Raw genomic sequence first — 26,799 nt, 5'->3', positions numbered from 1 at the left:
CACCCAGATTCTCCTTTTTACTTTCCCTGATACTCCCATGAAGCGATAGATGGAAACATAGCCTCATTGACCACAATGGGAGTTATTTCTGAGGAAACCCTTTCCCCAAGCTATGCCTGATTCTGCCAATTTTTTTCCCCTCCCCCTCTAGAACCACTATCTAACTTTGTCACTATCGCATGATAGCACTAATGCATGATAGTGACCTAGTGTCTTTAAAAAACCCTTTGTATGTGTGATCTTTAAAAAATTCTTCCTTTCTGGATGGGTGATTTCTTTCATGTCTCTATGCCTTTATCACACATTTGCTTTATCACACAAGTTCTATATCACTCTATCGTACAATTGCACAATCGCATCATAGCACAATCATGTGATAAAGGCATAGAGACATAATGAAATCACCCATCCAGAAAGGAAGTTTACAAAAAAATCACACCTACAAAAGGGTGTTCCATGTCACTAGGTCACTGTCACGCATTTGTCCAGCAATAACTATGCCCCCAAATAGTGGCACAGTGAGGTAGGGAATATAGGTATTGCTGGACAAATGTGAGATAGTTACATACTGAGATAGTGAGATGGGGGGAGGTGTAGGTACTGCCGACAAAAGTGCTATTTCGGTATAACATTTAAATTTTTTAAAAGAAGTTAGAGGCTGCCCAGAACATACCTATGCTTTGCGGCGATGGCCACCAGAGTTTAGTGGTAAGCAAGGTGAAGTAAATGCCAAGAGGTAGTGCAGAACTCTGTCAGCCAGTCCTGAAATGGTGGAAACAGCTGGGAAACACAGGCAGGGGAAGACACACCCCTGGGCAGGGCTATCATGCCGGAGTAAATGCGGAGGGTGGTGCACACCACAACAGAAGTGCAGACAAGCTGAATTAAAGAAAACAATCAGACTAAAAGTAGTCTCAGAAAAACCGTTTTTTTGGTGCGAAACTCCAGAGTGGCTGCGAGATGGCCATGATGTCATGTATCCCTAATGATGTCCAAATACAGCCAGCTCAGAGTAAGTTGCTTATGGAGACACCCCCTGAGTTGTTTCCCCTTAAACCAGCAGTCCCTAACTTTTTTGGCACCAGGGACCAGTTTCGTGGAAGACAATTTCTCCACAGACCGGGGGGGGGGGGTTCGGGATGATTCAAGCGCATTACATTTTTATTACTTTGCAGTAATAGGCTACCTAAAGATTTATGTAGCCTATTACTTGAAGAACAGGGATGCACATTTACGTCCCAGCAGCCGGAAGTCCGCCAGCGGCCGGAGCTGGCTGGCAGCTCTGCGGACTTGCCACAGAGTGGAGCCAGCCGGGGCCGGCGAGGATTCCGGGGTGGTGGTGGATCACCTCCCCCCCTGCTGCCCCCCCGGACCCAAGATAAGGGGTTTTGCACACCCCTACACTTGCCTCCTACTGTATGGCCTGGTTCCTAACAGGCCACGGACCAGTACCGGTGGCCCTCGGGTTGGGGACCCCTGCCTTAAACAACCCAGAGTTTCTGGGTTTTCATGTCATGAAACAACCCATGAATGGAAAGTTCCTGGGTTGTTAATTAAAAGTGGAAATAAGTGCATGACTCGTGCACTCTGCTCATCCCTGCAATTCCTGGGTTAAACACAGGAATTGCCACTGTGATGTGCAAATTGGGTCATAAAGTCTTCCCCATTTTGATGGGCAACATTTACAAGTTTTAGGAGAAAAGGCTGTGTAAGGGGTTCTGATTTTAAAAGCTTCAGGGTTACACGAGTAGGGAATGCAAAACTTTTCATCTACTCAGTTTACTTCTCTACAGCTCAGTTGCTGGCACTTTTCTCCCAACAAGACCTTTGCAAGAAAAGCTCTTAAAGGGAGGGGCTGCAGGAAAAGTTTGACTGTCACCACCCACTCACTTGTTTTGCTTATAAAATCAGCGCCCCTGCCTCCTTTTTGTATGTGATGTAGGCTGTTCTGCATTTAAACATATGGAATTATTCCTGCTAAATCTAATTTAGCTCTTATAGAGGATTACATCATGTTGATATACAGAGCACAGGTTATCATAGTAACCTAATGCTGTGTATCATATTATATATATAAAAATAAAATGATATACATGATATATCTATAAAAGAATATGTTAGTGTATCACTTTTTACTAGGGATTTACGAGATAGATTTTGCTCATTTTTTTTTTAAACTGATGCTTGAGCAGCATAGACGTTTCAAAATTTTTTGCACTTCAGAAGTTAAAAGCTCAAGCTTTAATATCAAAACAGTATGTCTATTTACTCCACATCAAACAGTCTCCTATTGCTCTATGGTTCAGTGCTGGCTTGTTTGGTCTGCGCCAAACAGTGCCTGATCTGACATCACGTATTTCCAACCTGAAACTTAAAGAAATGTTAAATGATCTTTTTCAAAAGAACGTGCCAAACAGCGCCTGATCTAATATCATGTGATGATTTTGACCTCCGTTACCTGTATCCTCCCACTTACCCTTTTATTTTGGGTTTGTTTTTATTTGTTTTGCTTCACAGGCAGGCTTCACAGGACACTACTAGGCCTTGGGGCGGTTACTAGGAGCAACGGCCATGCTCTCCCCGCCCCAGATTGTATTGTTTGGAACAAAATGAATCAGAAAGCAAGGAGGGAGGGGTTGCTGCTGCTCCTTCCGTGATGCCCTGAGTGCAGGTGGGGTGTGCATGTGACGGGGGGGATAGTGAGTGGGGCACAAGACCAGCACCATACTGGATGCCTCTGGCTCAGGGCAAATGAGAGAAAGGCAGCATTTGTTCTTCTCTCCCTCCCCCACATTTGATCTTTTGTTTTTCAGGCCAAGGTGAAGATGGTGATGGGGGTGGGGCTTCTTGGATGGGGGCTTGGGACAGCCCCTTTCCCTACAACGAGGAGGGGTGGATCTGTCTATACTTTCATGTAATGGGAGGGGGTTCTTATTGGAAGGAGAGAGGCTAATTGTGTGGGTGAATGAGAGGGAGGGAGGTGCATTAGAAAACCCCATTTGCTATGGCAGGAGTGGCTTTCTTTAATGTAGTGGGGAAAGGTCATATTATTAGGGTACTTCCTGAAAGGAAGCTGATGCAGGACAGAATTAGAAAGCTGAGGGAGGGGAAGAAGGAAATGCCCCCTGAAAGTTGTTCCAGTCGCAAGGGAAACGGACAAACATATTTGCATCCAGTCTTTCTCAGACTACAGTGACACAGGCTTTACCCTAGTATATAATATGATATATATGTTATGATATTTTGAATTTCAACTGAAATGAGATGAATGCCATCTATTTTCACAGAATTGAGTTTTGCAATGTTACCTGCTTGGGTTCTTTTCTAAAGGTTTAAATTTAGTTTTAAGCAGTTCATCCTTGTGAGTGTTCTAATAGGGATGTCGGAGAATTTCTCCACGAATCTCCGGGAGGCCAAATGCCAACGCATTTGGCCCCCCGAAATTGGTGGAGAAACAGTCCGCCCCCCCTGCCCCCCCTGGGATGGGACTTACCTTTGGCGAATGTCCCTGGCGCTGGCGGTGCCCGGCGGCGGTTCAGTGGCGGCGGCCAGTCTTCCAACCGGCTGCCGCCGCCACCATTTCCAAGTAAAAAAAAAACGTGATAGGCTACGTAAAGATTTACGTAGCCTATCATGGCTAGATTTTCAAAAAACACCATGATAGGCTACGTAAATCCTTATGTAGCCTATCATGGCTGACTTTGGGGGAAAAAAAAAAAGCGTGTACGCAAATGGCGGCGCCCATGGGTGGCTACGGCCACCACCATTTGTGTCCTGGCCGGCCAGGAGGATTCGCAGCCGGAGGGACGAGGCACCTCCCCCCCAGCCAGAATTTCAGCCGGAGGGACGGGGCGCCTCCCTCCCAGCCAGAATTTCGGCGGGGAGGGATGGGGTGCCCCCCACCCCGCCCAGAATTTTGGGGGGAGGAACGGAGCGCCTCCCCCCCACCGCAAAGCAAGCTGCGGGATAAGGTAAGGGACTTTCATCCATCCCTAGTTCTAAATCGAATGTGGGCAACCTCCAACACACATGTGGCCCTCAGAGAACTTGTGTAGCCCACCTGGATGTCCAAGTCCAAGAACCATCCCCCTGATGTCACTACTGAATTCCTAATCACAATTATGCTCCCTCTAATACATACAACAGCTGTTGAATGGGCTGAGGGGAGGATATAATTCACATTCTGAGGCTGGCACAGAGGGAGGTGAGGGTTAACTCTCTCCTCTCTGCATGCAATTTCTCCCCATGAGTGTTTGTGTGTGTGCATGTGTGCGCAAGTCTCTCTGTGCATGTGAGTGTGATCAGATCCAGTATACATGACTTATTTCCTTTTTTATCAAGTAACAGAAACTTCTGTGGATGGCAATTAACCAAACAACTTTTAACATATAGTGTTCCTCTTATATAAATAGGGAAAATGTTTAGGTGAGTGCATTGAAAAAAACTATTAGGGTTGTTACTAAAACAAACAGGAAAATATGCTATGGAAATTGTGTCTAAGGAAGCACAGTTTACCAAGTTTCCATTCTCCTTTTGATGCAATAGGTTGATTTGGGCAGTCTCTTTTATACCATACCATACTATACCTTTCTCTTTCTTTCTCTGACCCTTATCAGTCTATAACTAGCCAAGCTGCAAACAGACCAAAAACAAGTTTGCTTTCCTTATGTTTTTAGAGTCTCTAGCCTAGTACTCTAATTAGAAATAAAACACTTGACCCATAAAGGAAATGGCAGGAAATCTGAAATGAAGGCATTATCTAGCACTTCATGCTCCTTAGTGATGCCATTTTAAATATTTCAGACAGCCTATAAATAATTAAAACCTCACCACAGCAAATTATGTCCTATTATGCAAATAAACAGCCTCCTCCCCAGTTTCATTAGAGTTTCTAAATGACAAGCTGAGCAGTTTAAACATGGTAACGTACCGCACTGAGCTGAGAAATCTTTCAATATTTTTTTAATTGTTAGTGCCAAGTTTCATGTGGATTTTTCCTCTAACACTTTAATTTGCATGAACAAATAAACCTTTAATAAACCTTTTGTAAGTGGTGAGAATGCATCATTTAATTAAATTTGATTTGTTGTTAGACTATTGCACCTCATGAATATTTAAGGTCTGCAAACTCACTCTGGCTAATACAGGAATTCATTCTGTTCCTCAGAAAGAACATTATTCTTATGCAACACCTGTCCTACACACACCTTCCTATTTCCTTTTAGAAACCATATTTCAATCTCAGATGCTACCAGGAATGTACATAATATTTCCCTCTTTAACAGGGACTCATCCTCGATGCACATTTGCAGCTTACAGTTAGGTTAGCCACTTTTTCACTTCAAGAAAAAGGACAAAAGAGGACACCAATTTGCATGAAATGTGTATGTGCTAATTTATATTATAAATCCAAAATTATTTTAAAAATTACTATAATTTAAATAGAAATACATTTCATCATAGTGTGGAAGACTGTCACCAAGTGACCCGTTTTCTTGCTCAATGTGCTGGCCAGATACTAACTGTTGATGGGACACTGCTGTTTTAAAGCTTTAGCTTCAAGACCCCTGCCCTTCTAAATATTTAACTTTAAAAACGGACTTGGACTGGACAGCCCTTCAAATAGAAGACTGTCCTCAGACAGCTTTCAAATAGAGAACTGTCTTGTGTAAAGCAGAATGCATGGCCATCCTACCTAAAATATAGAAAAATAAAAGTGTCAGGAACATGCGGATATTGATAAATACATTATTGTATGATTGGATAAGAAGCAGGGGAAGAAAATAAAATATTAATAGAAGAAATATGGCCTCCATAAGAGAAGGAGTGATCCATCATTTTTGAACATAAGCTCTATTAGTTAACATTAAAACATAGTTTTTCAGACTCAATAAATTTGTGCTGTTCTACAGTGTCTAAAATGCAAGTCCTTACTCAAAATATTGCTATCTAGATATTTCATATGATTTGCAAACTGAAGCTTATTTCATTATGTGGGTAACATATTTTAAGGCTGGAGTCACAACATTTAATATTAACAATTTAATAATAGAGTTATCTAGAAACCAGTTTTCACCATTAAAAAAAAACTGGATGTGTTAGGACACTTGCAGGAGGGCATGTTCAACTTAAAGCCAGAGTGTTAACTACAGGTGCTTGTCACTACTCCTTCATGCAGTATATACAGTCAGCATAAACTAGTAGATCTCATATGATGGACTGGGTTGTTTGCCAGCATATTCCTAAAATATTTTGGGAAAGTGTTTTGCAGGATAATAATTTCCCAAGCCATTTCAAAAAATGTTCTTGAATTCCTTTTTACACACTGGAATTCTTTTCAAATTGGACCCCAGTTGTTTCATTATAAACAATAGGGGAGCATACTATTCAAGTGCTTTCCTGCTGAGAAGCCAGAGAGAAACAGATCTAGGCACTTCTGCCACACCAGACTTAAAGGGGCAAATGCAAGAATCGCAAAGTAAATCATCCACTGTACATGTTAATATCAAAACAAATGCCAATAGTTTATTATATAAATGAATTATATCATATTAACCTTATAATTATTTACTTTAGGACATTAAGTAATATGAAGCATCACATATTTAATAAAATATATTTTTTTAAAATGTCTGAAATTAACCCAGTTATAGTAAAACTGTAATAAAAGTGCCCTATTCTCAGCAATTACACATATTAATTTCAAAGAAAGCAACAACTTAAACAATAAATACATTAACCATGACACTGATAACAAGGTACATATTGACACAGAAGTAAATAAATGTATATTTTTTAATGGGATAGATATTTAGAGAGCAAAGTGATCCTAAAGTTACATTCCCCGGTAGGACAGTATCACTTCCAAGTTACCCTGTTCTGGAAAAACACAGCACTACTTTGGCAGGAAAAATACATGGAAGCATAGTGATGCCCTTGCCCTGGTAGGATGCTACCACTGGTGACACCCTTCTGGTACAAAGTCCAAGAAATGGGCAGATTGTGAACAAATTGAGAGAAGAGCAGAACTTAAGAGAAATCTTTTGCTCAGTCATGATTCCCTTCTTCCCTGCATCAACATATAATTACACCATGCAAAATATGTAAACACTGAAACATTTTATTTATTATTTATGTCTTTAGAAACATTCATACCTCAACTTATCTCCAGGGAGTTCAAGTCAGCCTACAAGTCAATAAACTAAAAAAAGGCGACTGACTATCCAATGCAGGGCGGGCAGAGAGCGGAGGGGATCTTCTCCTCCACAGTCCGGTTGCCCTGCATTTGCAGCTAGACGGCCAATTTCAGCTTTCTAGCAGGGCGCCTCAAAGCGGGGTGGAGGGAGGCTGGACAGTGCATACGAAGCATTGTAACAGAGCTTCCACTGTCCCCTCTCTTCCCCACCCCCAGGAACGTCTCCTTTTCGGCCACTCCACACTACTCTTATGAGTGTGGAGCTGGGAACGAACTGCACCACCTACAAGGTGGCAGGAGAGGGAAGAGGGGAGTCGGTTTTCTGGGAACCGACCTCAGAGCGGTGGATCCAAGCTCAGTTTCCAGAAAACAAAAAACCCTATGGCCTTCTAGATGCTGTCTAGTGGCCATAGCATTGCGCCCTTAATGTACAACATAAACACTAAACATTTAAACACACAAACTGCAGCGAAAAACCAGCAAAGCAACACCAATATAATTAAGATGTTTAAAAGAAATGGAGACAAATTAAAAATAGCAAATTAAGGGTGCAATCCTATGCATGTTTAGACAGAAAAAAGTCCAAGAACTGCATGCTGGGAGCTGTAGGACTTTTTTCTGTCTAAACATACATAGGATTGCACCCTAATTTTACCTTTTAAATGCCTTCCTAAAAAGTAAGTCCTTTGCCCTCTTAAGGAAAGTCATGAATGGGGAAGTGTGATGACTCTCCCCTGTAAGAGAGTTCCAGAGCCTTGGCTAGTCCCAGCCAAGACATATCTCAGGGGTTGTTGGGACATAGAAGGGGACCCTCAATGCTGACCTTACACCATTTGGGGCTTTAAAGGTCATCATCACCAGAACTTTGAATTGTACTAGAAACAAATTGGAAGCCAATAGAGCCATTTCAGCAACAGAATCTCAAGCTAACTGCATGCAGTCTGTTAATAATCCAGCTGCTGCTTTCTGGACCAACTGTAGTTTCTAAATACTCTTCAAAGGCAGTCCTATGTAGAGCAAGTTGCAATAATCCAGGTATGATGTAACAAGCCATGTGTTACCCTGGCAAGATCTGTATTCCTAGTACCACCTTCTGAAACCTGCCATCCAGAAAGAACAGAAGCTATTGTAACACCATACTCCCAAGTCCCATCACTGAGAGCTCACCCAGAAGTACAGTATAATTGGTATCAAGAGCTACTGGGAGGCTCAGGAGAACCAACGTGGACACACTCCCCCTGTCAAGTTCCTCAGGTACATCATCCATCAAGGCAAACAAGGCTGTCCTGTTCCTAAACTGGGCCTAAATCCTGGTTGAAGAGGATCTAGATAATTCTTTCCATCCAGAAAAACCTGGAGCTGAGAAGCCACCACACAGCAAGCATCTTCCCCCCAAATGAAATATTAAAAGACTGGGCAGCATTTTTTGAGCATGGTGGGACTAAGGGAGGTTTTTTTTCAGCCTCTTTCCAATATGCATGGACCACACCTTCCTGCAGTACGGCATACATTACTTCCACCACCCATTCGACCAGTCCACCTTGGATGCTTTTATTAGCCAGGATGGGCAAACATGTAGTTGGCCTCACCTCTCAGAGTATCCAGTCCACATCCCTCAGACTACACAAATTCGATATGTTTCCATTTAACTTGACAAGCAGATGCTGAAGGTCCATCTACTGGTACTTCTGTAACTGCAGCGTGTAAGTCAGAATAGATATCAAAGACTTTAAGCACAAAATGCCTCACAAAATGGTCACAGCGGTGGCATGCGGTGTTTACTAATGAACTCAAAATGGCAATTTCAGTGGTCTAAAGGGAAACACATTTTAAGGTCTTATGTAACTGGTATTTGACAACTTTGAAATAGAATAAAATGAAGAATTTAGCAACCCATTTGTATTAGAGCCTCGTGTGGCGCAGAGTGGTAGGCAGCAATATTGCAACTGAAACTCTCCCCATGACCTGAGTTCGATCCCAGCGGAAGCTGGGTCCAGGTAGCCGGCTCAGGTTGACTCAGCCCTCCATCTTTCCAAGGTCGGTAAAATGAGTACCCAGCTTGCTGGGGGAAAGGTAGCCATGACTGGGGAAGGCAATGGCAAACCACCCCGCTACAGTCTGCCATGAAAACGCCAGCCCAAGCGGCGTCCCTCTAGGGGTCAGTAATGACCCGGTGCTTGCGCAGGAGGACCCTTTCCTTTTCCCTTAAATTAGAGATGTGAGGGACCAACAGCAGATGGTTTTCTTATGTGATGAGTATGTAAAAAAACGCATCTCAAATATATTGGAAGGAGGTGGTTAACACCATAAAAAGAATCAAATGTAATAGAATCTATATAGTACCATTAAGATTACTTCTTGGATATATAGCTGATATACTGCAAAAATAAACAGCAGATAGCGTATAATCTGATTATAGCAGCAAGAATAGAAATGTACTCTAAATGAAAAAAAAAATGTATGGACCAGTAATACATGATTAATAGGATAGAATTTGATGTATGTCATAAATTTAACTCATTTAGGTGGCAATTTTATGCAAACCTGGGACTAAGTCATTTGAATTCAGTGGGGCTTACCTCTGAGTAGGAAAGCATAGGCTTGTGCTTTTAGTCGGTTTTCAAGGAGGTAGGGAAAAAGAGATGATATAAGGAATTTTGAGTTGAACTGGAACATGACACTTTTTGGAATGTGTATTTTCAAAAGAACACAATAATCAATATTTGATATCTCTGAAGGAAATATGCAGTGCAATCCTATGCACGTCCGCTCTTAAGTTCACTAGGACTTACTTTCAGATAAGTGTATACAGGATTTCAGGGTTGTAGAATGCAATTTGTGTTTGTGGATCTTTACACACTATTTTAATAGTTATGCTGGTTGCCTTGGGGGGCCTATGCTCAATAGGTGAGATATACATACTCTACATGCCATAAATAAATAGTCACAGCAGGCTACCAAGCAATCCTCCCCTCCATCTTGAGAACTAAGATGTAAATGTCCTCTATCCACTGCCCAGCTTTGAGCACATGCAATGGTGGTGGGGAAGTAAGTTTTCTTTACTGCCATCATCGCCACAAAGTAGGCTCCAATATGATCTCAAGCTTGTGTTTGATCGTATTCATTACAACCCTTCCACTACCATCACTCTAGTCATTTTATCCATCATTTCATTGTAGTCATTTCCTCAGACTACCAAGAAGTTCACTTAGGTCTGCATCCAGGGAAAAGATGTTCAGGAACAATCAGATCAACTACCCAGGTAGACTGCCCCACACGGCTACCCAACACCTACTCCCTTTTTCACGTCTTCAATAGAAAATAGATTTCTAACTCGGTCATCAGTCACAGCACACTAACAGAGGTACATAGGACTTCATATAAGGCAAGAAGCATAGTGCTACAACACTCTGTCTTCAAATCCACAGAACTCTGCATGCACAAGTGAGAACTTGGTACACTGGTTAAAGGGCACTTTGCACAAACAGCAAAAGCTTAGAATGAAGTGGATTAGGCATATTGCTAACACTTTACATCAGCTGTCCCCAAACTGGTGCCCTCCAGAAGTTTTGGTCTACAACTCCCAGCATTCCTGACCACTGGCCATGTTGGCTGGGACTGATGGGAGTTAAAGCCCAAAATATTTGGAGAGCACCACATTGGGAAAGGCTACTTTACAGACCCTCCACCTCAGAACTCCAGATACAAGCATCTAACAGAAATCCCAGTGCTGTTGTAACAAGGGTTTTAAGGAGAAAGAATCCCGCACTGATAAGCCAGGGAGCGGGATCCTCACTTTGGCCCACATGCCAAAGTGGGAAGCTCAAACACACATCCAATTCCACCATAATGTGAACACTCAGATACTCATTACTATAGTGTGTTACCCCCTACAATGTGGCAAAACCATGTATTGCTTAACAGTCTTCTGTTCCTCATGTAACAGTGTTTCCTGCATAGAAAGACAGGTGTTTTAGGTCACAAACTCCCAAATCCAAATAAGCTCCCACCATGCACAGCTGATGGCAATCATGGGTTACACTCCATCCTACCTATTCCTACTGCTTGCTAAACACTTTAGTTAGATGTATGTTTCTTTGTAGGGCCAGAACCAGGGGACACAGAGCAAAACATACTGACTGCAAGTGATAAGTTAATGTTACAGCAACGGCCATGTTAACTTCTCCAATAGGTGACTATCCAAATACAGACATCTAGCATTCTGTCACTTGGAGAATGGACAGCAGGGCATAGAAGGGCACCTAGGTGGCAACAGCCTTTCTCAATCAATCACAGTCACAATTTTCATCTGTGTCACTGCTACTTTTCACACTGCCCATATATCTGTGCAGGTAAACAGACAATCCCCCAACACTCAGAGAGCCAAGCATATTCCCCACACCATATCAAAAAGGCCACTAGTTGAAGCCACAGCAACAGCAGTAGTGGGAAGCCAACTGTTCCTGTGTAGGATTCCCATGCTCGTCTTCTTATCCCATGGTCACCTTTGCCTCTCAGGCATGACAAACAGCAATGCTAGAAGCATAGCAATACCCAGCGTGGGGGTGGAGCAGTGGGGAAAGCTGGACCTGCCACCTTGCTATTTGCCATACACCTGTTAAAAGCTCAGTGATGCTGCAAGAACATAGAAGTTTGTAACCCCATTTCTATCTCTAGGCTTCTTCTCATAGAGCTTTTACCCTGCTATTGAGACTGGTTACTCACAGACGTTTGTGGGTCCTTTAGATATCGCCGTTAACCTCAAGAGCATCTCCCACACTAAATGACCTTCATTCCATTTTTTGAAACCTCAAAGATTATGCGTTACTGAATTACAGTGTTTGAGTTCCACTTGAGTTCCCTCCGTGAAAAAGGAAAAGCCGCAATAAGAGGAGCTAGACCACAGCGCCATCTAGCAGCTGATTAAACATATGGAAGACTCAGATAAGGGGGGGAAAGGAGGGGGAAAGGGGAAGGGGAAGGAAGCACATGTAAAGGGAGTCCATCGTGATCCTGCATTTAAAGGAAACAGAAAGCCCTGTTTTAAATGCAGGATTTTAGGCTGGTGTAGAGATGCTCTCTGTCTTGTGGAACCGAGGGACAAACTACACATTACATTTGCTGCGTAGTTATGGGTAGTTTTCAGTTTTTTGACAACTTCCCTATGGAAGGGGTGGACAATCTGTACTCTAGCATGGGGGTAAAGAGGCTTTAACCCTTTGCCCTCCAATGTAGATAAATGCAAGGATGAGGGAGATGGCCCTGGCAGGAAGATGCCCACCCCCATCCACCTCAAGTGGCTGCTACGGTGATAAACCAAGCAGTGAAGTTTCCATGATATGGAAAGGGAATGTTGATAGAAGTCTTTGGGAGAGAAAGTCAGCAGGTACTGGCCATTATCAAGAAGAATACAGGGAAGGTGTGGGTGTGGAATGGAGAGGGCTTAATAAAAGGCATCCTGCGGCATGACTGGGTCAACACCCTGAATAAGACCCCATTTGCCCTTGCACCATTCTCTCTCTGATGTTAGAGTGTGTGTATTCCCAACTCTTTATTATTTATTTATTACAGTTATATCCTGTCTTTTTTCCTCCTAAAGGAGCCAGAAGAGGTGCATATAATCCTCCTCCTCTCCTTTAATCCTCACAACAATGCTGTAAGATAGGTTGTGACTGGCCCAAAATCACCCAGTGAGCTGCCATAGCTGAGTGGGGACTAGAACCCAGATCTCCCAATTCTGAGTCCAACACTCTAACCACTACACCACACTGGCCCCCCTTCCCCACTTTCCAGTATAGAGCCTGTACTGTTCCAATGGGTTACAGGCCACATGATGCCCCTTTTGTTCTGATCAATATGGTTGATATTGCGATGCACAAGAACAGGGAGGGAACATTACATATCATAGGCTGGGTTCCAGCCCAGGCAGACCATAATAAGCCCAATCATGCAAAATGCCTAATCATGCCAAGAGAATTGCAACTACAATATACCAGTGGTAGATCTGACCTAGCAGGGCCATAAAAGCCCTCTGCCTAGCCTAATGAAAAATTTTACGGTAGATAAAACCCCTCAAATCTGTGCCTGGCAACTATCACCTATAGCAAAGGAGGTGATGTTTCCAGTAATTCCGTTTACTCATCATTCATTCCCTAATCTCTTTTAAACCCTTGTTTCTCCATTCCACATACAATAAAAGGATTATGTACATCATACCACTCAGCTTTCTGAGGGATAACAGATTTAATTACTGTTTTTTCCTTCTATGAAAACTTGCATAGATATCAGCATTTTTTGTGACATGGAGTATTTTTGGTAGTACTAGAGTCTCATGTATCTGCCAGGTGATGTAAGCTCATGTGATAGAGTCTTATTAAACTGTGTTCCAGCTCAAATTTTCATTATCAGTTCTATTTTTAATGAAAAATAATGCAATCCAATGTTCAATACTTATGTTATGCAAAACAACAGCAACACATACATGACTGGTACTTGCTAGGTTCACACATACGCACACACACCTAATTTGAAAAATATTTTTAAAACGAATCAAAGGTACTGTACAGTATTATTACAATTTGGTTGCAGTTCTACAGACAGTGTATACATAATGGCAGGTCCAATATCATCAACACTCATAATTTTGTATTTCATTCTCTTAAGCACGTAAATAAATGCAGGCTCAATTTCTAAAAAAAAAAAAAAAAATGCTTTTTGTTTTTGCAAGGCCCATGTCCTACTTGTTCAAACTATCTGTAAAGATGCAAAGGTAAGAAACATTATCTTCTCCATTTCAGATATACTTTGTTCCTAGAAAAGCATGAAAGAAATGCATCAGGCTTTCACTCTAAAAGCATCAGAGCACTAAACCGTCAGCCAATCACTTGCCATTGGATTACGCTTCTCAGAAGCCAGCTGTAAGGACAGGAAGGTGACTCACCAGTCAGTCATTAGTCATCTTCATTATACTTCGGGCCACTGCACAGGGATCTTGTACTGGTTGAAAGCAAAGCTGTCACTGAGCTAGGATCTGGGGAAAGTTCATAGAGGCACACTAATTATTAGGAAACTGCAGCATCGAACGATGACTTGTAGGTGTAGAACAGCCTCCACAGATAAAGCATCACAAATAGAGATTTCATTTTATGCTACATCGTATTTAAATACTTTTTTCCATGCAGTTCACATGTTCAGCTGTGAGTTGGGGGGGGGGAGTCAGACAGACAGACTTGCTGAAGTTCGGTTAATACTTGGATTGACTAGAGTTGCAGTGGATTAAATATGGATAAAGTATGCAAATGAAGCCTCCTGCTGTAGACCATGCCAACTGTCCACCTCGCTTCAGATCAGAGATACACACACACACACACACACACATTTTCCTCTAACTGGAAAAGTGAAGGCACGATCCACGTATTTTAGAAGATGCACATGAAATGCAAAATGTTCTTCTTCATAAGAGTAACAGCAAGGGCAGCTGCAGCTAAGCATATAGAGTAACAATCCACAAAGACACAACACAAAAAGAAAAAAGGATAGTGAGGGAAAATGGTGTAATGCAGCTGCAAGTTACTGGCCTTACATCAGCCTTCGGATGCCTAGCTGGAATCTGCTAGCTTCTTGTCACTCCCAAAACTGCAGGTAAGGCTCAGGGGGACTGATACCCCACCCCTTGAGCAGATGGTTCTGCTGTTCTTTCTCACAGGGCATTTAGTTCTGAAAATGGAATAGTTAGATTCAATTTCAAAAGTACCCCGATATGGTTTCATCAGAAAAATGAATGAAATATTCCTGCATACAAGGCAAAATGTTCCATGCAGCAGACCCTTTTCTGTCTGGGATGGAATCTGATATGGAATACAAGGGAACTGAAACATAATATAATAGAATATATGAAACATAAATCAAATACTTTATCAGAAAAGAGCAAGCAGGTCATCATAAGGAAATTTATTCGAGTCAGAGCTCAAATATAATGTATTATAAGTGTACACCCTGCATACTTTATTTAAGCCTGAAACTATAAGGAAATAAATCTGTAGAGAAAGAGAGTTGAAGCATGTGATTGCTTTTCTCTCATTTGTTTTACAAGAGTACCACTTCTAGTAAGTATTATTTTATGCCCAATTATGAACAGTTACTTCAGTTTAACGAATGCACTTTAAATCCATAATGCTTTTTTTCACATTGATTTTTATTCTTCAACACCAAGCACAAGGAAAAGCTATACTAGAATCCAGCATACCTTTAGATGACAAAGGAAAAGATAAATCAAAGATAACTAATATTAATACTTAACAAAATATGAACACATCTTAAACACCAAATGCACAAGATGTGATATCAAAACGAACTCTTAATAATTTAAAGCATAATTACTGGTACTTGACAAATTATATGTCAGGAGCGCTCTGGCGGCCTCTCCCAGTAGATCCCAATAGCCAACTCAAGACACAGACGAAAGGATTTATTTTCAAAGCTTTAACCCTTTTACAACTTAATGACTCTTTCAGATGCTAATCACCAGCAACTAAAGCAAGGAACAGCAGGGTGGCCTAAGCTTCAAGTAGTCAGTTGATCCCCGTTTGAAAGAGAGTCACTTGAAGACCCAGAACTTATGGGCTAGGGAGAGATCCTCCCTCTTTCCCTTGGGTCCATGGGAGGCGGCCGTTGCTTGCACGCCAAACTAGCGCTACGCCTCCTTTCCGCGCCCTCCATCACTCGTCGCTCTTTGTGTCTGCGTTGAGCATCTAAGAAGCCTGCCTCCTGCATTCCCTCACTGCCAGGGTCGCTATCTATCTTAGGAATGCTGGCAGGAGGAATCTCTGCCAGGTGCTGAGCCTGGGAGGGATGAGCTGGCCCCTCTCCCATGGAGAGCTGTTCTTCCTCAGAATCCGAACTGCTCTGAGGCTCTCTGGGCTCAGTTTCCACCCTGACATTATACCTTCCAAATTTACTTTTTAATCTTCTAATTTCTATATTGGTTACACTAAGGGGTATGACAGGGTCACTTTTATAACATTTTTAGTGCAGCCTAAAAGCTGCTTAAACTGATTTCCATGTGGCTGGGGCTCCATTGAAGCTACAGTAACAACTAGGGATGTTAGAGAATTCTGCCACGGACTCCAGTGAGGCCAGATTCTTTAGAATACGGCCCCCTGGAGTCCATGGCAGAATAGAGCAATCCCCCCCGCCACCCCACGAAACTTCCCCGGGATGGATCCTACCTGTTGTAGGCCATCCACTGCCCTCATCTGCGGCCGCGAATGGCAGCCCCGGTCTGCGGCCACCATTTCCCTCACTACTTTAGCCATGATAGGCTACGTAAGTATTACGTAGGCTATCACGGCAAAGAGCAAGGATGCAAATAGCGAGCTGGCTGGGGAGCCGAGCCAGCTGGGGAGGATTCTGAGGGGAGGGACGGATCGCCTCCCCCCCACCACAGATGCCCCAGAACAGAACCAGGTAATGGATTCGTACATCCCTAGTAACAACTGGACTAAAGCTGGGCTGAAGTAGTCAGCCCAGACATTCATTAGTTTCAGGAAGGTAGGGAAAAAGGATTCGTCAAGATAATAATAACCCTTTGAAAATCTGCTATTTTGTTGTTGTTGCCGGAGGAAGGGGTTAACATTATTTAAGCAGAGATTTTTGTCCTTTCCCCGCTTACTTAAACAAGAAAAGAAAAAGCTTTTCTGAAAGCTTAAGCAGCAACATTGCTTCAGTTAAAGCAGCCCAATGGCATTCCCATTTGGCACAGAACGGCCCAATAATAATGATGCTACATCATCATATACTGTCATTACATGGGCTTTCTTGAGAAAAAATATGGCTGCTCCCCCTGGCAAATATTGTTTGCTTGTTTAAGAAAGGAGACCTGTGCTGCCTCACCTTAAATAATGGTAATCAGCCGCCAACAAAAATTAATTGATTTGGACTCTCCACCAAATGTCACTGAAAAGTCCCACTTTTGTGGAGCACAAATAGAGCCAGTGTGGCGTAGTGGCTACAGTGTTGGACTGGGAGCCCAGAGATCCGGGTTCTAGTCCCCACTCGGCCATGGAAGCTCACTGGGTGACTTTGGGCCACTCACAGACTCTCAGCCCAACCTACCTCACAGGGTTGTTGTTGTGAGGATAAAAGGGAGAGGAGGAGGATCATGTAAGCCGCCTTGGGTTCCTTGCAAGAGGAAAAAAGGCGGGATATAAATGCAATAAATAAATAAATAAATAAATAAATAAATAGTCTGTAAAAGTGTATGGAAGATATCCAGCTTTCAGAATAGATTGTATGGTTTATGAAAAAAGTGCCCATTCCTGTGATATATCCCTTCAGAAGAGCTTCAGCTAACTACATGAGAAGCTCATCCATTTGATGACAACTGTATAGAGCCCTGGCCATAAAAACCTTTTGGGGTTAACTATGGGTACAATCCTATCGGGATAGGTGGCCGCCACCAAACTCGGAGGCAACTGCCTATCCAATGCAGGGCAGGGGCAGTGCGGAGGGAAGTCGAAGTGGGGGTGGATGCCAGATGACACATAGGAAGCGTCAGAATGGCACTTCTGCCCTCCCCACCCCCAAGAATGCCCCATTTTCACTGCTCCATGCTCCTCTTAGGAGTGCAGAGCTGATCTGTGCTGCCTATGAGGCAGCGTGGGAGAAGATGGAGGTTCTCTATCTTATGGCCATCTAGCCTAAGGGTACCTGACATGTATTTAAGTGAGGTGTAAACACGAATATGAAGCCTTGGTTTTTTAAAAATAAAAGGAGGAGCAATGTCCTAGCTCCTGTACTGTTTGTTCATGTTGACATTGCAAAAGTAAGCCCGGTTACCTTTTAGTGTATGATTTTTCACTACAGAGAGTATGACTATGGACAGTGCTAAATACTCCACTTCTTAAAGCATGTGTGAACAATTTAAAAGGTATGTATGTTCACTTGAATAACCAATACAAAAGTACCTAACTCTATATGTCTATGTTTATGTGAATGCAACCATAGACAAGAGGAAGCGCAGATATAGGTTTGACCCCCTAAATTCTAAATATCAGCAAAAAAAAAAAAAGAGAAGATGGGGGAGTACTTTGATTTTAAATTAGATAAGAATGATGGCTTGTTTTATACATTATGACAGCCATCCCACTCCAGTCATGTTTATAGTCACAAATGCCTTGAGAAAGTCAATAACACAGCATAAGATCAACCAGCATCAGGCAAATGAGTGTACTTGGTGTGCAAATATAATGCACAAGATCTCCTTTACTGTATTGGTGTAGATACAATTAGAGGACAACCCTCACAAATGAGACCCCACACTTTTGATGAAGTTCTTATCTTATGTTATGTATAATGTTATGAAGCTCATGCTATGTATATACATGCTAAATATATGTTAAAAGTCTGCTAAACATACTATTGCTTTTGCAATTTGTTGACAAAAGCTATGTATTGTTATGAAGTCATATATAATAGTATGCACACATTCACAGATGACCTCAATGGCATTCAAAACAGTATTTTCAGTTAAGGAATTCTGCTGTTAAGGTATGATTCCGTTAAGATATGGGCCATGCAAAATGCAATTCAAGCAGTTACTGGAGGTCAATTGAACAGGAAGATTAAAATGCTAGGTTGGCTTGAATTATCAATCTATCAGTTACAAGCTTCTTTAAGTCAAATATCATTTTCTCCTACCCTTCTCCCACACTAATTTTAAAACAAAGGCATTTTTGCTACTTTTATTATATAAACTATTAATATAATAGTTTATTATATAAACTATTATTTTAAAAAAGGAAATTTGGATTTCTTATTTTGAAAAGCATTCTGGATCTGGCAAGATATATTATCAGTATTGAGGCAGCAACCCAAATGTTCTTGAAAAGGAAATTTTAATGTGTGAAAAAAGGAAGTTGGCTCACTCTGCAAAGAGCAACAATTGCTTATTTGTCTCATAAGGTAACACTGAACCAGTCCAAACGACCAGTGCAGCCTACTATGGCTTATTTACGCCATGGTGGGTTGAGGCACATGTTGCCCACCCTTTTGAATATTCAAACTGTGATGGGCAATCGCCATGGCTTATCATATCATCCAAACCTGGCAAGGATGGCTTATGCAAGGGTTAAAGAACCCCTGCACAACCGTAAAACAGCCCATGGGTTATGCAAGCGTTATTTAACCCTCGCATAAGCCTTCCTCACTAGGTTTGCACGGCACCATAAACCATGGCACCTGCCCACTGTGGCCTGAATTTTGAAAAGGGCAGGTGGCACACACTGCAACCCACCATGGCTTAAATAATCCACAGTGGCTGAAGTGATTGTGCAAGCCCAGTCACTGTGTGATTTCTTTTTGAATATACTGCATTATAAATTGAGAAGCGACTGACTGCAAGTCATATTCCAGACCATATCTCACTCTCATTTCAGAGAAAAACAGCTGACAGATATAGGTCAGAGTACCTCCATTCTCCAGCTAAAAGGATCAAGTAGCTGGTGACGGGAAAGACCACTGAATGGCAAAGAGAACATGTGCTTATGTAAATAGGCCTCCCAGCTGTGTAGCTTGAAGCAAAGCTTCATGAAATGCAGAATAAAACTTCTCTGGAAATGAGGGCGGGGGAAAGAGAGGAAAGAATCAGTAAATCCAGAGTAATTAATAATTCTCTAAAAGAACAGATTGTGGCAACTGAGCTTAGAACTTTTTCAAAATATTTTTTCCTATATTTCTTTAGAAATACCATTGACCAAACCAGGCCAATGCTTTGGTAATCATATAGTTTCAGCGGAGATGTAAACCAGGCTTTCCCTCATACACATAGCCCTGCCTTTGCTCCCCCCACTGCAGTGTGAGCAAACCAGCATCTTCTAATTCCCCATAGTTTCCCATTTTATCTCAATATGGAAACTATGGCTATTAGGTTCAGAACAAGTCAGGATCTGAAACCAACTTGACACTGTAATTTAACAGTCTGCCTTGTTCTGAAGCTGGCATATGCCCATCCAAACTCAGCCAGTATATCTTCCTCGATTACTATTAAAATATTTAATGTATCATTCTATAGGGATGTAGAACAGGGGTGTTGGACTTATTTCAGCCCAAGGGCTGAATTCCATTTCAGATAAACTCTTGGGCCCACATCCCAGTGGTGAGTGGCAAAAAGGACAGGGCCAAAATTAAAAAAATACCAGCATATTTCAGCTTCTAACTGCCAGTAACTAAGGCTCAGGAGAGGCATTTCAACCTTGGCGAATACGACAAAAACTGCACAAAGGACAAGAAACCACCACATGTTCAGTATTTGGTGGAAGGGAGTGTGGCCATCTGGGGAACTCCAGAGGGGTGCACTGGGATCCCAGGAGGGCCAGATTTGCTTCCAGGGCCTTAGGTACTGTACCGCTGGTGTAGAGTCTACACAGAGGTGAAAAACGCCCCTTTATGGAATTAGAATTTCTTTCCTACATAGTAAAAGATCTGCGATCCATAAAGGAAAAACTACTAAATTAGTTTTTTTTAAGGGTGATTCTATAAATTTCCTCCGGTCAAAGGTGGGTGGGTCCTTAAACTGTCTTCCGATATGTATATCATTCATGGAGGAAGATTTATGATACTGCTGAAATGTTGACCCATCGACACCTATAACATATGTAGATCTCTGTGGGGTATATTATTTTAACTAGTTTTGCAACCACATCCTACACAAAAAGGTCATTAATCGGAAGTGCTGATTCAATAAGGCATAAGATGCTGTCAGTGAAAAGAATTAAGATGAAGAGATAGAGGAGGAGAGGGGGACTATTTCAAAGCTGCCTAATAATAGCAAAGACAGGTAATATCCTGAAATGTAGAAATCAGATCTGTACGAATAAGCATTTAATGTTTCCAGGATGTATTCTCTTATATATTTAGAAGGCAAAACAGCTGCTTCATGTAGTATTTTACATTAGATCAGCTTTTTCACATGAAGCAAGGTTACAGTCATTGAATTTACAAATAGTTTATAATGTTATTTTCTGGATAAAGACAATGTAACTCTGAAAACTGTACCGCCCTGTATCCCACTGCTGTAGACTGTCCTGTCCTCCTACCTTGTACCATAAGAAACCGAGCCCTAGTTACAGAACTGGAAGTGGTCTTCATGTGATGACTTGGCACCAATTTGAGTTACCTAGTTGCTCCTCGTGTGCAGCATCTCCATGCCAGAAGTCATACCCTTTCTGGACGGTAATGCTAGCATGAATACACCATGTGATGAACTAGAAGCAGAGACCACTGCTATACATTATGGCTTCAACAGGAGGCTGCTGGTCTTTTTCCTTTCCAGTAGTCAGCACATTATTTCCACAATATGTATACCAGCCTAAAAAGGTGGGTTGAATAAGTTCTATAAAATGGCTTGACAGCCTCCAGTATTTTAAATTGTAGCAGATCTGCCAAATTATATTGTTTTTCTTTTCTTTTTTTGAAAATACTTTTTATTCTATTTTTTATCTTTATAAAGGAAATAAACAATACCAACAACCTAGTCATTATCTACAGTTTCCAACAATACAGTATGCTTAGGAGGACAGCAATAATGAAAAAGAAAAGAAAAACAGAAGAAGGAAAAGGAAGAAGAAAGCAAGAAAGAAAAAGAAAAAATATAAAAAGTTACTTAAAAGGATTAAATTTAAACTCCATTACACACTAACGTCAAATATCATTCTACTTAAAAGTTATACCTATAACATTGCCAATATTACAATTCAGTGCAGCATAGATAATCAACCTTACATTTCAATATCATATCATCAGTCTTAAGCAAGAGAGCAAGCCTACAATTCATTTCCAAATTATATTGTTTTTCTAAAGGATGGTCAAACCTTCTCCCCACGATTTTTTATTCTTCAGTAAAGCAGTACATGCAGGCATGCTTGAGGAATTTATTCTTTCCAAATTATGTACAAACTGACCTATCTGCACCTCCTGAAATAATGGGTGGATGGAAATATAATTATCCTTAGGATTTCACAGCTCTCTGGATTTTGTGATATAGTTCTCACCTAAAAACAAACAAACCCCAAATGCATGGAAAAATGTGTATTTTAGGATAAAATACAGTTAGAAATATGTACTTTGAGAGAAAATGCATTCAACAATGTGAATTTAAATACAGATTTAAATACAAATATTTATGTCCATTTTAAAATAAAAAATTGCAAATTCATGCAGAAACAGGATGGAATACATGCAAACCTGACTCAAACTAGACTGAGGGATGGATTAATCCATCCAGTGCTAAATACATATATTAATGACAATAAAAATAAGATGAATTCTGATCCTTAACTAGAGATCCTATAGTATTACAGGAAGAGAAAAGTAGTAATCTTGACCTATATGTTGTACCAAATTACATGCATACCTATATATTCCAGTGGTTAGAAAGGAAAGGATATCCACTGCTTTGTGCCTCTTTCATTTCCCATTCCCAGAGACATTTTTATTTATTTAGTATTTATATACCACAATTCAGGATACAAATCCTACCAAGGTGGCATCGAAGTAACATAAAAATAATAAAATCACAATAAACTACATTAACAATTTTTTATTATTTTTTTTACCAAAATAATGATCCTTTCCATGAAACAGTTGGTGGAAGATAGTCCTGGGGGCAGGGAGAGTCCAGCTGGAAAAAGAGATGCCTGGTGTTATCTGCATCTCTCTCTCTCTCTCTCTCTCTCGAAATTTTTCCCACATGACAGTTGATAGCAGATAGCCCTGTGATAGTGGTGGCGGCGAGTCCCTGCTCTCTCTCCTGGACTCAACATTAGGCCCTACTGAATGTCAAACTGACTGCAACCCCTTCTTTCTGGTTCTATCAAAGCATGGTCAGGAAGGACAATTCAGCCCTTCCCCTCACTCTAAAATATGCCTGCTTCAGAAAGAAAGGTTTGATTACCTTTAGCTTCCTATTAATCCAAAAGAGACAAAAGAATGCCTTATACAGCAAAATTGGCTATGGACAAAAAAAAAAAAATCACAGAGGGAAGAAAGTGTATATGAAAACAACAAGATCTCTTGTTTTGGTTATTCAACTCAATGTGAAGGATGAATATTTGAAGGAGTAATGGCATGACAGGCCAACATTCTAGCACAGATGACAGTGAATAAGAGCAGAATGAGACAGACCTGTGAACAACCAGTAGAGAGAGAGATGGTAGAATTATTAGGTTCAACCAAACTTACAACATGGAATATAAAATTGTGTCTTTGGGGGAAAGGGTTACTTTAATCGGACCTTATGAATCCAATGGCAAAATGATGGTGAGAGAGGAAAGATAGCAGGAAGTCCATCATCCCTGAGATGGGGAGCCACCAGGGCTGGAGGGGCTCTTGGTGTGTGCTGCAGCCTCGGGTTTTGAAGGCAGACTATACCCTAGCAAAGCTGCAGGTGGTGACATTTAAAGCATCCTAAAGCATCTAATGTTTTCACTAGAATTGCATATAAACTCTTATTTTCAGTCTTACAGACTTCAGCAGACAAAGAGTGTAAATGGCATCTAGCTTTCAGAAGTCTAAGTGGAGGAGGCTGTTGGAGGTGCTGCAGGAACGCTGATATAAGAAGTGCTCTCCCTCTCTCTAGCTTGCTTGTTCTTGTTGTTGCCTATACTACCCACAGAGAAATAGCCACCTCCACCCCCACTGCCATGGAAATGTGTTACAATCATCATACCTAAGTGACAAAAGATGCTCATGTCCAAAGAGGGCAGGAGCTTTTCCTCACCTGGAGGGATGATGGTAACAGCAAGAGTTACATGCCTGTTCAAGAAGTGTCAAATACACCTACACATTCAAATTTCGTAATGCATTTACTGCCTTATACTTTTTTAAAAATCTGTTCATACAGTATAACTTTAGCATGCAATAAGTCTCATTTTTTTTTTCTTCCCACGCAGGTTAAGAGGAAAACATCTATAACTACATAAAATGCCTAGCTTTCACAATGAAGTATCTTCTTTTCTTCAGATTTGTGTTTACAATAACAAGTATAAAGCAAAGATGCTATTGAAAATTATAATTAAACTTCACCTGAAATAACATGTTATTTTATTTATGTTCACGTGTATACATTTTCTTAGCTTATTTCTAAACTCGCTAACTAGTTCACTTTTTAAAAGTGGGTACCCTATATACCAAAGAACGGCAAGAAAACGCTTGATGGAATAGGCTTAATACAAATAAAGTTCTGAAGAGCAAATCCATTTCTTTTCCATTCTAGCATGAGATAGAAGCCTTAGGTCATCCTTCCCCAACCTGGTGCCCTCCGGATGTTTCGGACTACACCTCCCAGAATTCCTGGAGACTGGCCATGCTGGTTGGGGCTGATGGGAGTTGGTCCATAAGATCTGGAGGACACCAGGTTGGGAAAGGCTCCTTAGTTTTATAAATAAGTGGCATGTATTCTTAAGTAGTTAAAGATTTCTTAACTTTTTTGGCTGGTGTTCAAGTCTCTCCCTCTCTCAGCATCTTTATTCACCAGCTTCTCCTCCTCCCCCCCCCCGCCCACACTAAGCATCCCCATTCCTTGATTGCAGCCCACCACCAGTGCAACTGATGATGAACATAACACAACATTCCCAAGGGGCAGGGGTGGGAGAAAATTGTCCCTGTGAAAGTAAAGATGTTTCAGCAACCTTTTCTCCCTACCCATTTGAATTGGCCATAAGAATGTGAATAAAAATGCCCTTTCTGAGAAGGTACTTCATATAGGAATCTTGACTCGATTCACATAAAGAAGCAGCCAAACGCTGACTGTGAAATCACACCGTGAGCCGTTTGTATACAATGAGACATGTTCCCCAATTCCACCTGCTATTCCATATCCTTGTTTTCAAGAAAACAGAGAGCAAAAGCATATATAGGATGAAGGTGGCATGAACACTTTAGAAAGGTCTCTTCCACTATAGCTGTGGGTACATCATTTTTATAACTGTATTCATTATTAACGGTGTCCTCTGTTCCTTGCTAGAAAGACTTGTTCCCACTTTTAGTCCAGTTCTATTTATTTTAAGGGACCTCAACAATATGGAAAAAATCTGTCATAAAAGTTAGATTAATCAGCATGTTTCTTTGTATTGCCTCAAGCAGTGTGCTTCGTAATTGGATAATTTGTCTTTGCTTTCATAACCATAGTGGATGGAATCAGGGGACAGCTCAACTCATTTTGTCAGAACAGCCATACATTTATTCAGAAGGTTACTTTGCAAGATGAAGTGTGAGAATTTGACACTGTGCTGTTTGGTGCCACTGTGCTATATTATGCACATAATACAAACACACAAGGAACAGTTTGTAATACATTTGATAAGTGAAAATTGTGAAAAAATTGAAAAGCAAACTTACTTCCGGAGGTAGCTTTGCTGACAGTTGGCAGGTTTTTCTGGTGTGACAGATACTTGTGCTATCATGATTGTTCAACTAGAGCCTTCCCCTCTCACAAAAATTAAAGTAAATGAACTGTCCAATTGTTCTCAAATTAATAGCTCTTATCCTCTTATCTTATTCAAGGGCTCCTATAGTGAACTGTTTTTATAACATGAAATTGGAAAATTATCCCAAAAGCATTAATAAGAGAGCTTTTATCCTGCTTAGACATGGGGGGGGGGGTGCATGCACACAGAATTGCATATATGCAACTACTACATATTCAATATAGTGTCCAAAACAGTTCCCACATGCATGGAGGGATTTCTCCACATGGTCAGGATTGTCATGGTTCCCTATGACATGGAAAAATCCCTTCAAGTGTACACTTGCATTCACAGTCGTCGTCCCCCAACAGCAATGTTTATTTCTATTTATTTTTGATATAAGCTGCCCTATAACAAATGTTCTCAGGGGTGGCTTAAAAAATGCACAGTGTTTGGGTATACATGATCTCCCTCCCTCCTTGGTCAGATAACAGCTGAATAGGGGTTATATACTCCAAGGTTTTTTTAAAGTTTATATTACAAATATGTAAGTAACTTGAAAAGCATGAGAACTATATCATTATCACATGTTACCAAGTAGAATTTCAATAATTTAAGTTGTAAATTTGCTGGGTATTCATACTGCAAAAAATAAGATAAAAAAGCATTGCAGATGCCTGAACTGAAACAATACTGTGGAATAAATTCTGACACCACTGCTGCATTTTACACAAAGGACATCATTTGGATGCCGCAGAGTATCCACAAGTGCGTTTGGCTGAGTGCCATACTTCAGTAGTAGATTATTCACTTTGCATACAGGAAAGCATGGCTCAGGTTCTAAACTCAATCCTGCATCTCCAATTAAAAATTTCATGTAACAGCTCTGTACATATCTCTATGTAAGGTTTTGGGAGACTGCTACCAGTAAGAACAGACAACACAGGACTAGATGTATGAATTTCCTGTCTCTATACAAGGCAGCATTATAACTTTGTAAGATGTTTTAAATTAGATTATGTTATTTGTAACTCAACATACACTCCAGGGATGGGGAGCCTGTGGCCCTCCAGATATTGGACTACAATTCCAATTGTACAATTCCACCGGGACGGGACTTACCTTCGGCGAATCTTCCTGGCA

This window comes from Heloderma suspectum, chromosome 5 (assembly GCF_057233095.1).
Source record: "Heloderma suspectum isolate Gila_16-S chromosome 5, 16-S_ref, whole genome shotgun sequence".
NCBI classification, from domain to species: Eukaryota; Metazoa; Chordata; class Lepidosauria; order Squamata; family Helodermatidae; genus Heloderma; species Heloderma suspectum.
The sequence above is the reverse complement of the archived record's forward strand: the minus strand, read 5'-3'. Positions refer to the sequence as shown.